Source organism: Xiphophorus couchianus, chromosome 4, assembly GCF_001444195.1.
Source record: "Xiphophorus couchianus chromosome 4, X_couchianus-1.0, whole genome shotgun sequence".
Classification (NCBI taxonomy): domain Eukaryota; kingdom Metazoa; phylum Chordata; class Actinopteri; order Cyprinodontiformes; family Poeciliidae; genus Xiphophorus; species Xiphophorus couchianus.
The window spans coordinates 32,647,467-32,663,072 of NC_040231.1; the positions used below are offsets into that span (position 1 = coordinate 32,647,467).

The window sequence follows — 15,606 nt, forward strand, 5'->3', positions numbered from 1 at the left end:
ATGCACCTGTAGTATTTAAAGAGGCTGAATTATGTATTTTCCAGGCATATAGTGCCATTTTATAGCACAATCAAGTAACTGTTATCATCAATGATCTGGAAAAATCTGTACATATCAAAAACAACTTAAAAGACATTTGACTTTGCATCATCATCTGACACCTTGAAAGTGGCCTCTGTCTCTTTAAGATACTCCTCTCCTTTCAGACACTCAGACTTCAGCAAGTCACACCAACAACACCTCTTCATGCCATCCACTGATGCCATTTACGACTGATCTTGGAAGCGTTGCATTTTGTAGGATTAGCACAGCAGACACACAAATACACCAGGTTTTTGCTTGCCATTTGCTGCTGCTGCTAGTCTGGAGGGGCTGTGTTGTAGGCGCGGGGGTGGGGCTCGCCTAGGGATGAGGGAAATGGCGCTTAGGCACCCCTGAATGGTTGCCAGGAGAGATTCAAGGATTCCTCTAACATGCCTGAAAGAGTCAAAGCAACAGTCCAGGTATGTTTTTGATGAAGGAATATCATTATAACATAATACGAAGCTCAAAAAAGTCAACTTTGCATAATGCCTCCCCGCCAGCCATGTAACAAAACAAGCAATAAATCATGAAATAAAATTGAAAGCAAATTTCTACTTTTGCCATTTACATATAAATATATATTTTTTGTATCTTCTAGTCATCAAGTTTGCCATTTCATTTTTTCAAAAGTTTTCTTACAACCTGACATATGACCAAGTATTGATAACATTCCCGCAGATACTTTCTTTCCCTCAGTTGCATTTAGATTTTACCAGCTGATGTCCTGAAAAAGTCATTTTTCTTTCATAAAGGAAAATTTGTAAATAATTACAAATAAAAGCAGACTCATTAAGATTTTTCACAACTATATCATCATTTATCAAAGGACTGGTGGGAAACTGAACAGGTTTAACTAAGCTTGCAAAAGGCAGTGAATTGGCATAATCAACTTTTTACTTTATTAAAAAATTATAACAGAAATTGAACAATTTCATGTTGTGGATGTGAAATTAGTTTAAAATGTTTAGGTGATAAACAATGAAAATGTATTAATTCAGTGTTAACTTGTGCAAACTAAAACTCCTCTGTCATATCCTAAACCCAATAAAAAAAAGGAAGTTTGAAAAAAAAAAATCCTTTAAGCACAGTTATTGCTTTCATGCCAATTTTATTTTGCATGAGGACATTAAGTAATATTAGAATGCCAATTTTCTATTCAACTCCAAATCTATCTGCAGAAGCCAACTGTCAAAGTCTAATGGAACAATAATTTAAGTCATGTTTTGGTTCCACTTCTGCTCTTTTGCACTTTATCTTCGAACATTTTGAGCCTCCTCAGTCTCAGTGGTGTCCCAAACTCTTCACCTTGACCTCCTCAGGTCTCCCACTCCTGCCCTGCAAGCCAATTCTGATCTCTGGTTAAAAAGGGGGGGGCTGGGGTGAGGGTTGGGGTGGGGGGGCATTTACTGTAATCACAGGGATCTAGAAGGAGCGCCTCGAAGCCCTCGGGGGCTGATCGGCAATCAGAGAGATGGAGGCTACAAGAGGGAGAGAGAGAAACAAACCTGAGCTCAACTTCAGAACTGTAGAGCAGACCTCTATCTGCAATCTGAAGCAGTTCTGTCATGAGATTGTCTTGCTGGTGGGTGGGCATATTATGGGCTGAATGGGGGGGATATGAGTTGTAGTTCTTTTTGTAAATGTGGAAGACCTAGCTTAATTGCTTAAAGACAGGGTGAGGTGAGAAAGCATGATACAATGTCATAGACTCGGGCTTTCAGCGACTGAAAAAAGGAGCAACACTGGAATGAAAATGTATTCTGTTGTTTAAAATAATAAACCAAATTCTCACTGGAAAAAAAAAAGACGTTTGAAAATAAAGTCAATCTGGAAAGCATTAGAGGGTATGAGAGTTAACTGTAGATTTCCAGCGTGACTGTTAGAATATTTTCCTCAGCTTTGAAGTTAAAAATGCTCTAAGAATTAGTCACTCATTAAAGTTTCTTTAAGATCTTTTCTTTTTATTTTGCATATTACCAAAATGTTAGGACCTATCACAGAACCTTGTGGCACGCCACAAAAAAACCAAAAGAACTACACTGACAACTGGATTTTATTTAGCTGCTACGTCTGATCTAAAATTAATTCAAAACAAAATAGTTGTAAATTAGGGGGGATTTTTGGTGACCCATTTGATGCAGTTCATATTTTCTTTTAACCACAAACATATTTTGAGGTCAGACACCTTTTTTCAATCTGGGACAGTTTTTCACCTTTTACTTTGAAATCTTATCCACACCTTGTTTAAACAAAAGGTGCGCTCATCTTTTCAAAGGTTTTTCAGCCAAATTTGGCTCCAAGACAAACATGTCTGCCAATTGTAACTCTATCTGTCTGCTATTAATTATTAATGTATGTATTCACCATGTTATAAACCAAGAAATAAACAACTCCTGGGATTGTTTTGAAATCTCCTACAGGATTTAAGAGGCCCTGATTGTCCCTGATTAAAAGCAGCTATGCATTGTGAGCAAATTAATAAAAATATTATTACGTCGTATAAGGATACACAGAAGACATTTTAAAACAAAAACACACCACTGTGGTCCCGGACCGAACCGGGACAGAATGATCAAGAGCAACATTTAAAAGCAGGCAGATCTGCCTGCGGATGTTTAAACGTGTGCGAGTACAACAAGAAAAGCTATTAAAAAAAAAAAAAAAAAAACTCAGCTCTGAGGTGAGGAAAACAACTTGAGCACATGATCTGAAATAATAACGCTGACAAAAATGCCACAGACTAAGCAGCAAAAGACAAAGAGGAAGATAAGCGGGAGCGGTGGGAGGAGGAGGAGAGGGCTGGAGGAGGTGAGCCATTTGAAGATGCAAAGGAGAAAAAGACGATTTGAGAAAACTGAAATTGGCCGAGATCAATTAGGTTTCTTTTACCACAGAAGTGGGAGCTCGTCTTATGACTAAAGAGAGGCATTAAAAGAAAAGAGCGCGCCACCGAGGGAATTCTCTCGCATTAGAGCGCTCTCTTTTCAAATCCAACGCCAGCGCTAACGCAGATAAATAATAGATAAATTTTATTAGGTTCCCCACCTTGAACAAGACTTTTTAAAGTAGTTCATGAAAGACCGACGGCTCCTGGAGAGCAAAACGCCATCACACAACTGCACACACACACGTGCACCACACACACACACACACACACACGCATGTAAAGTGTGTTTTACTTGATTAAATAAAACACCAGGAGGCATCAACTTCACAAGCTGAGGAAGGCTTGCCCCCCGCTAACACACGGTTTTAATACCAGTCCTGTTTCTGTCTGGACACAAACACTCAGTCTTGATGATGTTTTTGGTAGTTAATGGAACATGATGGGAGTTTTCTTTTGTTGATTTATGATTGAATTAAACAGTCTACTAAATACACAAAAAAAACACCTGCTGGTATGTAAGAGATATTGAAATACTTTAAAGTTTTCTTCCTCCCATAAACTTCCAAAGTAACTAAGTTGTTTGGGTGAGTGGTCGTGTGTGTGACAGGTATGAGTAACGGAAGTATTTCTGTGCTCCAGCTTTAGTCAGCAGTCATGAGGGCTTGTTTGTACATTCCAGGACTGGAGCAGGTCCAACTTCACCATTTTGTTTTGCTTGTTTTGCTGTTATGCAAAACAAGCTGAATGTGTTGTAAGAAGATTTTTATTTTATTTTATTTAATTTTTTTTACAGAGGACAGACGTGTTGATAAAGCCGAGGAATGAACTCTCCCTGATCTTTTCCCTGAAGTCTAAAGGAGGTCCTGCGTTCTCTCCCAGTCCCTGAAGCTCCGTGAAATGAAACCCATGAAGAGAAACTTGCTTTTGAATGTTGAATGCGCTGTCCTAAAATAGACACAAAGTTAAACAAGAAGACATGTATTTACCTTTATCCTATCTAAAAAAAAGGCACAGTAGCAGTCGTGGGTCTCACAGCAGCTTTGCCTCGGAGATGTGGTTGAGGCTGCGCCAGTCGTTTACAGAAGGCTGTGTGTTTAATGCCTGGAATGCTCATTTGCCTTTTGGGTTTACTTATTTACTTTTGCATAAATGGGAAACAGTAATGTGGTATTAAAGGACTTCTCAGGGGGGAAAACTGTGTTTTTAAATGCAGCCTTTTTTAAAAAACAAACAAAAAAAGAAAACGCTCCCTTGGTTTGCTATATTAAGGCAGGGTTGATGATTAATGCGGCACAGATTTAATTTTTCTTGATTAATATTAATAATAATAAATTACAAAAATAATGCCAAACATGAAATGAACAACCCAGCTCCCCTCCACACACACACACAAATAGAGAGAGAGAGACATGCACCCGCCTTTGCTCAAAGTCATAATATACAAAATGAGCAGCCAGGCTAAACCGAGTGGCAAATAATCCTAAATTTCCCAACAGAAAAATAGAAAATGTAAAATGACTGCCTTGATCAAGCGGAGCTGAGGAATCCTTCACAGCAGCCGCAGCTGCAGCGCCACCACTGTCACTTGGAATGAAAACGTAAACCTTTCACAGCTTTCGATTGAGTCTTTAATTCAGCCCGATGTGACATTAAAACCCTTCGCTTGACTTCCAGTGGTTGTGACAAATGTACCGGCGCTTAATGGAGGTGCGCAGACAGGCCGGCATTTCAGTGACTTTTATCAAAGTGAATTTATCAATTCAGGCTCACAGGATCTGTGGCAGCCGCTTGTTGAGAGGGAAGCCTGCAGAATCTGTTAGGTAAATCATCTTTCCTTTCCTGCCTCTCTGTTGCTCTCCTTTTGCTCCTCGCCGGGTGTTGTTCCCTCTCCCCCCCACACCACCTCGTCATCACTCCTCATCTTCCATTCAGCTTTGTATTATTTCCACTAACAGGACAGTTTCCCCCCAAATAGTTGACTTTAAATCGTAAAATTAGCATGTGGTAGTAGCATCTTATCGCAACCTAACCTGTTTACTTCTTTGTAAAATGTAATATGTGGTTCAAACTCAATGTGGAACAAGTTTAGAGGTAGATGACTGTCAGACAGTTACAAAAAAATGCATTTGAAATTCTAGATCACCTGTTCAATGTGATTAAAACTATTTTGTTTTTTTGTGCAGTTGGAAAGAGAAGTGTCTCAGAATAATGTTAAAACAGGCTCCAAACTAAACTACAGCAGCAATATATCTTAATAATGTCTCTTCTAACACAAACTTCCAAAAACGATCATTTGTATATTGTTAATTATGAATCTGAAATTAAGATTCACGTCAAGATCAGGAATAAAAAGAAGAGAAGACATAAAAAAAGACAAACTGAAGGCAGGTAGGAAAAGATTAGGGTTAATATTGGGAAAGCTTGTGGGAGCTGACAGATGGCAAAAAAAAGGAGTGAAAGAGCGCAAGGGGAAGAGCGATAAGAAGGCTGGTGAAGGGTTCTCTCCGGCGCTGCCATCAAAGTGTCTGAGCTACTTGAACCTTGCCCACCTTTCCACTACCTCACTAAGGAGATCCTGCCCCGCAAACCACCTATAAACCACTCGGACACATGATCCACTTGTACAGATGTGGAGTGGAAACACACGCGCACGCGTGTGCGCACAAATAGGCAGAGAGAAACCCTTCCTCTCAGACACACGTTCTAACACACCATCATTTACCATTAGTCCTCGATTAACAATTGTCTGCTCCACTTTGGAGTAAAAGGGTACTTATCACCAAAACAGAGCTTACCGAACAGTCTCTACCGCACCATGCCGATTAAAATTTGTAATTTTAAATAAATCGAGGACTGGAACATTTAGTATTCAACAAAACACACAGGTGAAGGTTTCACCCTACAGACCCTGAGGCAGAATGGACAGAAAAACATGGACGTCCCACTGGGACCCACTGGGAGAAGCAAAAGAAAAAAAACTACTTTCAGCAAATTGTCTGAATATATATATATATATATATATATATATATATATATATATATATGGGCTTCAAATAAAATAGAATAGCAGTGCTAATTCATCTTTGTGAAAATATTCGCAGCGGAGGAATTCCAGCAGGCAGGAACGGAATCGTCTCTCCGACAAAAGAGCCATCTTCCCCGAGTAACAAGTTGGTGCAATGAGTGTCGACAGAAGAGGAGCTGAAATCCCCCCCTGGGCTACAGAATATCCCGCTATTGTAGTCTTAACCCGCGAGACCTGGCTGGGAATGTACAGCTTTCACAGTCACTTCTCATCCTATTTGTAGCACTGCCGTTGATGCGCGAGCGCCTGTGCCACAGCAGGTCACTCTTTTTTTTTTCTCCCCTCTTTCTGTTCACACTGCTGTCTCTCTCTCTCTCCTACCTCCAGTCCACACCACCACCTTTCCCTTCATACACACACACATCACAAGAGAGTTTCATAAAAAAGCTCCGCAGATTATTTTGATTGAGCGTTCTTACCCCAATGGAAACGTACGCTTTGTTTTGTCATGTTTTTATATATATATATTTATTATATTTATTTTATAATTTATTCATTTTCTTATTCATTCCACTGGGGAAGTTTCATTAAAGATCCAATTATGCAAATGAGGTGCTGGGGAAGCAGCTGAATGTGCGCTACAATGGTGTACAGTAATGGTTGGGCTCGCCGTACGGCAGATCCAGGGCCAGATTTATGAGAGCTAGCGAACGGGAAACGCCTCCATCCTTTGGTGAGAACCTCTTGATCATAATTAAAGGTGCACACATTCTCCCCAGCTTTCCCACACTTTCACCTCTCCTCTCTCCCCTCCCGTTCTTTTCTTTTCTTTTCGGCCCCCCTCCCCGAATATTTTGACATCCTCATTAGCCGGGGTCTGGAAGTTTACAGAGGTCACATCCGAAAACGCGCAACGCAGCTAAAGAGCAGACATGACATGAGCCCAGCAGTCGGAGATGCTAGGTGAAAGGGGGCGATAGACAGGACCTTCTACACACACACACACACACACACACACCCACGCACACACTTCCATCTCATGAAGGCTGGAGGTATTTACCACTGTCTTTGCAGAGCGCAGCTGAATGCTAAGTAGCAACAATTCTCTGCTTCAAGACCTCTGATTGATGTGTGCTTGCCGGTTTGTGTTAAGCTGTTGTCTGTGGAATTGACACGGCTGAAAACACAGCGCTCCTCGACGCATCAACGGGAGGAAAAAAAAAAAACAGCCCTGACATCGCCTGGCGCCTCCTTAAATCCACAGTTTGAAGCAAACTTTTAGGAATAAGGAATCCAAGCAGGACACAAACCATCGGGGAACCACGGTGCCCCAGAGGGGTTCCTCTGGGGACGTAGGGCCAGAGGACACTGGGCAGAAACCTGGGGGCTTCAACACACTGAACCAATGTACAGACACACACATTCTCTACAAGTCCTCTGATAAAGAGAAATCACCTCCTCCATACTTAGCTCTCCCTCTTAAGACCAACTGCCTCCGCTCTCCTCTCAGCCCCGCTTCCTCCCTCTGCCCAGACACGCAGACGCTCGTTGTGATGGCACCCTGGCATGAGGGCACCCAGTCTGTCAACGCCTCATCTGCCCCACACTCTTTATTCTTAGATGGAACTGACGTCCGCGATTAGCCTCAGCTTCGCCATCTCGGCCCACCCAACCCCTCAGCTCCTCCGCATCCCAACTGTTGGATATTTCTGTTGATTTTTTGTTTTTACCTCATGTGTTCAATCTAGTTTTGATCCATAATTGTCTTGGCAGAGACTCTTGTAGCTACTGTAGCTCTGTGTCTCTCACTATAAATTCATTCACCAAAATGAAATCCTAAGCATGAGCAGAGGCAGGAGGCACCAAACCTGTTGGCTGCTGTTGAAAACATTTCAACCTGGAGGAAGAATCTATTTTTGGGGGGAAATTTATTGGGAGTTTTTAGCCGGAGAAATCTCGTCATTATTACCCTCACAAGGCAACTTCATGTGGAGCCTGACAACATGCTGCCCTCCCTGGCTTAAACTCTAGAGATCAAGGTCAAGGAGTTACAAGCCCCCCCGCCACCCCCTTCTCCCACAGTCACCACAGAACACACCCACACACACGGCCACTTCGCTCTACCAGCGCAGTAAGGAACACAGCCTGATCAGAAATGAAGGGTGGAACTTTTTTTTTTTTTTTATTCCCATCCAGCGCCCTGAAAACCAGCAGGTAACCAAAAGAAAGAAAAAAAACGAGATGAGGGCGAGGCTGGAGGGCTGCTGCTTTCACAATGACTGCACATATCAATTAATGGCTGGCTGATCAGCAGAGCTGGCCTGATCCGGCCTGCCCACCACTGCCCTGATCCCAGTGGATGGGAAAACCTGGCCCTGCAGCCTGTGCAGCTGGAGCCCTCTCCCCATAATTACATGAGAATGGAGGGGGGGGGGGGGATGTGAGGCTGCAGATCTGATGGGTGGGGGGGGGACTCTTGCAGATGCTTGAATCCAAATCACAGGCCATGGTTAAGCATGCATGTTGGCCGTTCCAATTTAGAAACCTCTTTTACACTTAGAATAAAAATGTGATTGTTTAACCCGTCAGTATGCAGATTTCTGACAGCAGGGGAGAGCGGCCTGCTGACTGACTGACTGACTGACTGACTGACTGACTGACTGACTGACTGACTGACTGACTGACTGACTGACAGCCTGCTGAAAGGAGAACTGATCTGATGTCATCTCCTCTCTCTGGCTCTCTCTCCTCCGTTTGCAGCGGCGAGATGTTTATCAACGCAGTCAGTCATGGTCTGTGACCCCCCACCCACCTTCCCCAAACACATGCACACACACACACACACACTCTCCACCACCCTCAGAAGCGCCGTTACAGGGCACAGGTGGGAAAGCGGCTCACGCCGGATCGTCGGCAGAACGGATTTCCAGCTCCGTCAGTCAGAAAGTTGCAGCAGGAGGATTCGTCAAATCCCTGCTGCCACGAGAGACGATTCACTCTTCAAATTTCATCCAGAAACAAAATGTATCAATGTTCAGCATTTTAAATGCCCGTTTTTTGTTTTTTTTCTCTGACATTCCTCTGTGTGTGTGCAGTGACACAATTTACACATTTGTGAAGGCAGAGATTTTCAGGTGGGCCTGATAAATCCAAACTAAACCGAGAACACCTTCAATTCCTCAAAAAGGCCAGTTTGGAAAAGCAAAGCAAGGCCTTTTTTTCCTCCTAAAATATTTCAACTAAAAAGAATGACAACATGTCAGCTGGTAGGGGACCAGAGAGAGGAGCAGGGAAGGGGCAGACAGGTCTGAGGCAGCTCTGCACTGTCATCCATTTCATATTTCTCCTGCGATAAAGGACTGAAAGCAACTGACAAAAGGGGTTTACGCCCAGACACTATTTCAGACACAATATCCGCCCTGTGCATACCATTACACAATGACAGCATCCCAGCCCGTACAGTCCATCTATTTATTCAATTTTCCCTGCACAATGAATCCAAGGAGGAAGCAACTTTTTTGGGCGGATGGGGGATGGAAGGAGGCAGAGGGGGCTCGGGATAACTTGGGGAAAGGTTAGGGAAACAGTGTGACGGAGTTGTTGGAGCCATTGCATTTGTCTTCATAAAGCTGGTAGCTGGTTGGAGGTAAAGCGGGGTCAAACCGGTCAGGGGTCAGTTTTACTTCCAGGAAAGAAAAAAAAAGGGAGAGAAAATAACAGCTCCCCACCCAAGACGCTTGGTGTGACAGGGGCTTTAAATGGGATTACAGAGCTCAAACATCCCTGGTGCCACGCATAATTCAATTTATTCTTTATTAATTCGGAACTGCCCGTTTATTTTCATATATTATTGAAATATGTTAAAGATTGTTAAAGTTGAGAGTGGTTTTGTTTTTTGTTTGTTTTTTGCTTGTTATTTTATATATATATACCTTTTTATTACTATTCATGGAGTGAAAATATTGCAGAGAGAATGTTTTTTTCTGAAATCAGGGCAGGACACAAATCTGATCTGTTCACTCCGCTGATGTGATATGGCCTCGTGAGCTGTCCCGCTGCTATTTGCTCGCGCGCACACCGCAACTTTTGAGGAAGACTTTTCCCAACCCGGACTAGGTGTTGTTGTCAAGGCAGAAATAAGACGGCTCCGTTTCCGCGCTTTAATCAGCGAGAACATAACGCTTTGACGGCATTTTCATTTCAGAGGTCGATCTCGGTGCTCAAAATGGCAGGTCTCATCGGCTCTTCTACCATCTCATAACTTTGTTTGCCTTTTTTCTCTTTTCGTTTTTTCTTTTTTTTTTAAGAACACGTGGTGCCAAAACTTTAACTTCTTTATTCCATCTGTCTTCAAAAATCCCAGCTGAGTGGAATATCGCCGGCTACGGGGAAAAAATAAAAAAAAGAAAGTTTTCCAAGCAGCCGGGAACACGGCCACATACTTCTGTAAAAGTCCCACGCTGTGCCGCTGATCCTTAATGCAAAACGGTGTGCAGCGAGCGGCTTTTACGCACAGGCTTTGTGGGTTAAAAAAAAAGAATAAAAAATAAATAAAAAGCAATAATGGACATTAATGAATTTTCTGCTCTTAATGAAACTAGTTCGGCACGCGGAGACTTGCAAGGTGTCGCTTCCGAGCTGCTTCCATCTCTCTCGGTCCCAGCTGCTGTTTTACGACCCCTCGCTCCGGATAATTGCACCCTTATTTTCTAATCACGATTCGGGGAGACATCAGGGGACCCCCGCTGCGACACACACACAGAAACAAGCCTGAGTGAGCTCCCCCCACCACCACCACCCTCACACACACACACACACACACACACACTCAGAACCCCCCGATAAGACCTCTTCGCTTTCAGCTCCACACTTCTTACCTTCTCTTATTTGTTTATATATTTTGGTTTTTGGGGGTTTTTTTTAAATTCGCCGACTCCGGTGCGTAAACGCCGCGTCGAGACCAACAGTGCTCAGCAAACAGCGAGGCATGTCCATTTGATGTGACGGGATCATGTTGCCGCCGCTGCTGCTGCTGCTGCTGCTGCTGCGGGGACGAGAGTGTTGTGGGGGGGAAAGTGCGCTCAGGACGGGTTACAGACTGTCCACTCCACGCTCGTCCGCGTATTCCGACTTGGACATAAAGAAGAAAACAAACAAGGCTTTTGTCAGGACTTGTCCCCTCGCTCTCCGGTCCGGCTCCTATCGGCGGGCATCAGCAGCGTGTCCCCTCCATCTCTCAGCTCAGACTCCCCCTATCTGGCGGCTGGAAGAGGCGCTCTGCTGTAGAGAGCAGCGCCGGCTGCTCCTGCGGTATCCGCCGTCAGAGCAGCTGATGAACCCAGCGCTGAGCGGAGCAGCTAGCCCCCTCCGCCCCCCGCGCCACCTTCTCCTTCTCCCGGTCCTCACATTAGACAGAAACAAAACGCTCCAGAAATACCTCCGAGATCCTGACCTTGAACCGCGCGGAGAGATTATTTTTTTGATTAAAATTTTAATAGTAAAAAGAAAGAAAAGAAAGCGAAAAGCAACGTGCCCTCTGCTCTAAGCCGTGAAGGCGCAGCCAGCGGAGGCTCGGGGCGACCAGAATTGGCTGGCAGAGCCTTAACATCCCTCCCTGCAAACACACCAAATAACTCCAAAAAAAGTGACATTCCTTACCTTTCAGGACAGCTGTTCCGGCTCCCCGTCCTCCCCGTCTCCTCCTGGCCTTTAGAAACTCCTGGATAAATGAGCGTTTCCTCCTCTGCGTCCCGAGCGTCAGTCACCGCTAAAGAGAAGTAATGAGTGATAAAAATGACGCTCATCTATCTGCACTGTAACCTTGTGGCGTATTTAATGTAAATAAGCCTCATTGGGCTGCGGGTCCCCGCGCATACAGACGCAGGACCGCTCCCAGGGGAGCCTCTCTTTTACCTTTTCAGGGATTTTTTTTCTCTCTTTCTTTCGCCGATTCAAAGGATTTATTCCCGCTGCGCTAAAATGAAATTATTAGAGAATAAAGATGCGAGTGCGCTCTGAGTTAAAGCGTGGAGAAATTTCTGCGCAGGTGCTCGAAGCTTTTTTTTCTTTTTTCTTTTTCTTTTTTAAACTGCTCTTTCAGGCTGACTCAAACACTAATGCCAACAGGAACTTGGAAGTTCGCTCAACTTTTTGGGTTTTTTTTTTTTTTTTTTTGGTTTGTTTTTTTTTTTAAGCGGTGAATAAAAGCACATGACAGAAAGACAGAGCGACGTCCCGCAGACGCAGGAGTGTTTCCTGCGACTAAAAGCTGCCCTTGCACCCTGTTTTTGATATATTATGGTTCCATATGGGGGGGGGGGGGGGGGGGGGGGGGGGGGGGGGGGGGGGGGGCGGGGGGGCTGGAAGAGGCTGAATAATGCAATTATAGATTCAGTGTCCCAGCGTTGACAAAAGACAGGGCTTCAATAGAGGCTTTGTTGGGGGATTATATAATGATTATGGGGTAATTATGGGAACGGTTTGGTAATAATAATAAAGAGGGAAAAAGTATATCAAGTACTCTCCTGGACGGACAGCTTGTTTTCTGTAATGTTAAGTGCATCACAGAGGAGAGTGACAGACAGGGAGGCTGTGCTGCTGACAGCTAGTGGTCGCGCGCAGCCTTGATTATTCAAAATGTCGCACCGACAGACGCATTAACGCCGCCGACAGAGGATCGGATGGCCGCGGAACCGGACGTGGGCCCGCTGAGGGGATGCAGCGCGGGGGTCGTGTTTATGACCCCCCTCCACCACCTCCACCTCCACCTCCACCACATAAGTCAGCGCCGGGTCACACGCACTCGGGACACGCACGCGCCGCTCCAGAGCTGTCCGGAGAAGGAGCACGCGGACGGTCATTCCGAAGGATAGCGCGCGACGCTCCATCTGTGCGTGGGAATAATCCGCAACTCGCAGCGTGTTAAAACCATTATTACTTTAATTGCATTCAGGAATTAACTGCAGCCTGTTCGGAACATTTTTCCATCCAAAAAAAAAAAAAAAAAAAAAGGAAAAGAAATCGGACTTTTTTTTTTTTACCCACATTTGATTACAGCTCACTTTTCTTGCTTTCTCGCTCACTCTTTTTTTTATATAAAATATGTACTTGTTGCTCACTTTTTCCTTCCGTCCTTTTCTTTACCTTCCAACAGAAAACATAATCACATTTAAAGATTCGCACTTCTTTCTTTGTTTAATGCACGTGATTTCTTTCCTCCTACCTTAAAACATGTAACTTTTCGCTCCCCACATCCAGAAATTAGCATAGCCATCCCCTAAATAATGCGGCTATCTTCATGGCAGTGATAGCAGCGAGCGGCAGGGTGTTTCTTTACCGATTCTCCATGGATCAACGGCGCGTCATCAGAGCCTTTTGAACTTGTTATAGCAAGTCAAGTGATTCTTTATCGTCTGACAGGCCTGACAATCCATCGGGGATGGGAAAGCAGGTCAAAAGGAACTTGCCATATGGACTTCAGCATGCAAATTTCCAACAATGCATGGCGCTGCTGAGTGCTGTCCCCCTCGCCATACATACAGTAAAGTGACTGTTTCTGCAGATGTTCTGCACAGACTCAGGGGTGTGTGGCTCGTCAGTTAGAGCAGGGTTAAATGTGTCAAAAAGTGGGCCACCATGATGATGAAAGTCCAGCAGAATGCATTGTGCTGGTAGTTATTTTTATTATTGGTTGCTGTTCTGACCCAGGGATGTTTACACTAAAGGAACAAAAAAATATTTCCACCATTTGTTTAAGGCTATTTATCTGCATTTTTTTTTTTTTTTTTGCATGTAAATGTAACAGTGTTTCGACACAGTTGTTACTGCGAGTCTGAGAAAGTTTATCTGGTTGGTTTCAAAAAAGGATCCAGGACAGAGCAAAACATTTTGTCCTATAGTTGAACCAATTTAGTTTCAGTTCATCTCAACATCTAGAGAAGCTCATGACCAGCTTCAGGCAAGTGAAAGTCCTGGCAAGAAATATGGACTCAACACTCACACTGACACTACAAAAAATATGTACGTATATTTTATTTAACATCTCGATATTCAGGGATTTTTACAAATGTACTTAAAAATATTTTATATTCTTATAAGTAATGCATATTTTTGTCCTTTACAAAACAATAGTCACACAATGTTGAGGAAAAAAGTAATAGAATCATGTGCTAAAAAACACAAGTACTACTTTGTCACATCTTCTTTCTTGACATCTTAAATTGTCAGAGGGATGGACTTCACTGATAAAGACAAAAACAATATTCTTAAAAAATCAGGTTCCGAAATGATCATCTATTCTGATCAGCTACTCTTTTTTTCTCCTCATTTCCATCAGAAATCTTTATTTTACTGACCATGTCACTGAACTGATCTGCCTGTCCTGAAGAAAAGTTTGAACGGTCTTTGTTCAGGAAACATCATCATCATCATCATCATCACTTCTTTGAATTGATGACATGGGAAAAGCGTGTCCACCTGTGGATTTATTTAATACCTTCAGTGATTGTGGGATTATCTTTAGCAAGTTTCATTTGAATGAACAAAACAAACACCCTGGTAGTTCTTTTTGTTTTTCTTGATTTTTTTTGTTTGATTGTTACTAATAAAAATATTAAAAGTTGCGTGAAATGTCAGTCAGACCCCTTAGCTCCAATGCCTGCAAATAAATTCAGTGCAATTGTTTCCCTTCATAAATCAACTAATTAGCCAACAGAGTTCACCTGTGTGTGATTCCCAACATGAAGCCAGTTCTTCTGTGAAGGTCTCAGGAGTCTTTTCAAGAACACATCATCATGGAGATCAAGGAACCCAGCAGAATGGTCATAGTGGTCAGAGCGGTCAGATCGCTCAGCGAGGAAGCTGTGGAGAAGCATAATACAGTGTTAGATTATGAAACGATGCCTGCAGTATGGAACTTTTATAAATAATAGCTTTTTTACATATTTGTTAAAACTGACACTATGTTGTGACAATATGAGGCAGAAAATCTGTGGGAAAGAAAATCCAGTTCCTCCTCCTACCAGTGCTCCTACTGCCATCTGAAGAAATACCCCGCTCAGTCAGAATCACCAATCAGAGCCAGTAGCAGGGCCTTAGCACCTCCCCTGTCTTCTCGGCTGCGCTACAGCTAGTTCCCCACAATGCAGCCTGTTGTGATGATCAGGCTTAGTAATGGGGAGTTCAGCTCTTTTCAGAGATATGGCTCTGTCAGTTCCAAAATGGCTCTTAATTTATTATCATCTGAAGCCCCATATTGTATAGTTTGGCAAATAGGAATGTTTTGTATGATAAACCTTTTTGTATTCAATGTTGTCTATATAAGATGTCTTATACTCCTTAATTTAAGTATTTGTTCCATTACAAAAGCAGATATTCTTACTTTTGTATGATATTTTCATCAAACTTTAACTTTTTTTAAACAGATACAAATTAACACAACACTGTAAACAAATCTAGTGAAGAGACCCCTCTGACCCGTCACTGCTAATGCTGGTTAGCATGGCCACCAATGATGGTGGATGAACGGTTTTCCCCTAATGTTAAGTTATTTCTCCACCATTAGAGCATTTAGCAGTGCATTCACAAGGTTGATTGACAGCACTAAGACCCT

General features: G+C 43.2%; 1 protein-coding gene across 5 annotated transcripts in view; it reads right to left on the minus strand.

Moving 5' to 3' along the window:
• znf536 (zinc finger protein 536) overlaps positions 1-12,144 on the minus strand; it is a 232,449-nt gene extending 220,305 nt beyond the window's left edge. For 3 of the 5 annotated variants that reach the window (XM_028014772.1, XM_028014777.1, XM_028014776.1), the window contains exons 1-2: positions 11,910-12,144; positions 11,655-11,763 (exon numbers count right to left, since the gene is read on the minus strand). The gene's annotated coding sequence lies outside the window, so the exon portion shown is untranslated. Of the gene's footprint in view, positions 1-10,873; positions 11,580-11,654; positions 11,836-11,909 lie in introns of those variants that run through there. The other 2 variants (XM_028014773.1, XM_028014774.1) reach the window with 2 other exon arrangements.
• Between the last annotated feature and the right edge of the window lie 3,462 nt (positions 12,145-15,606).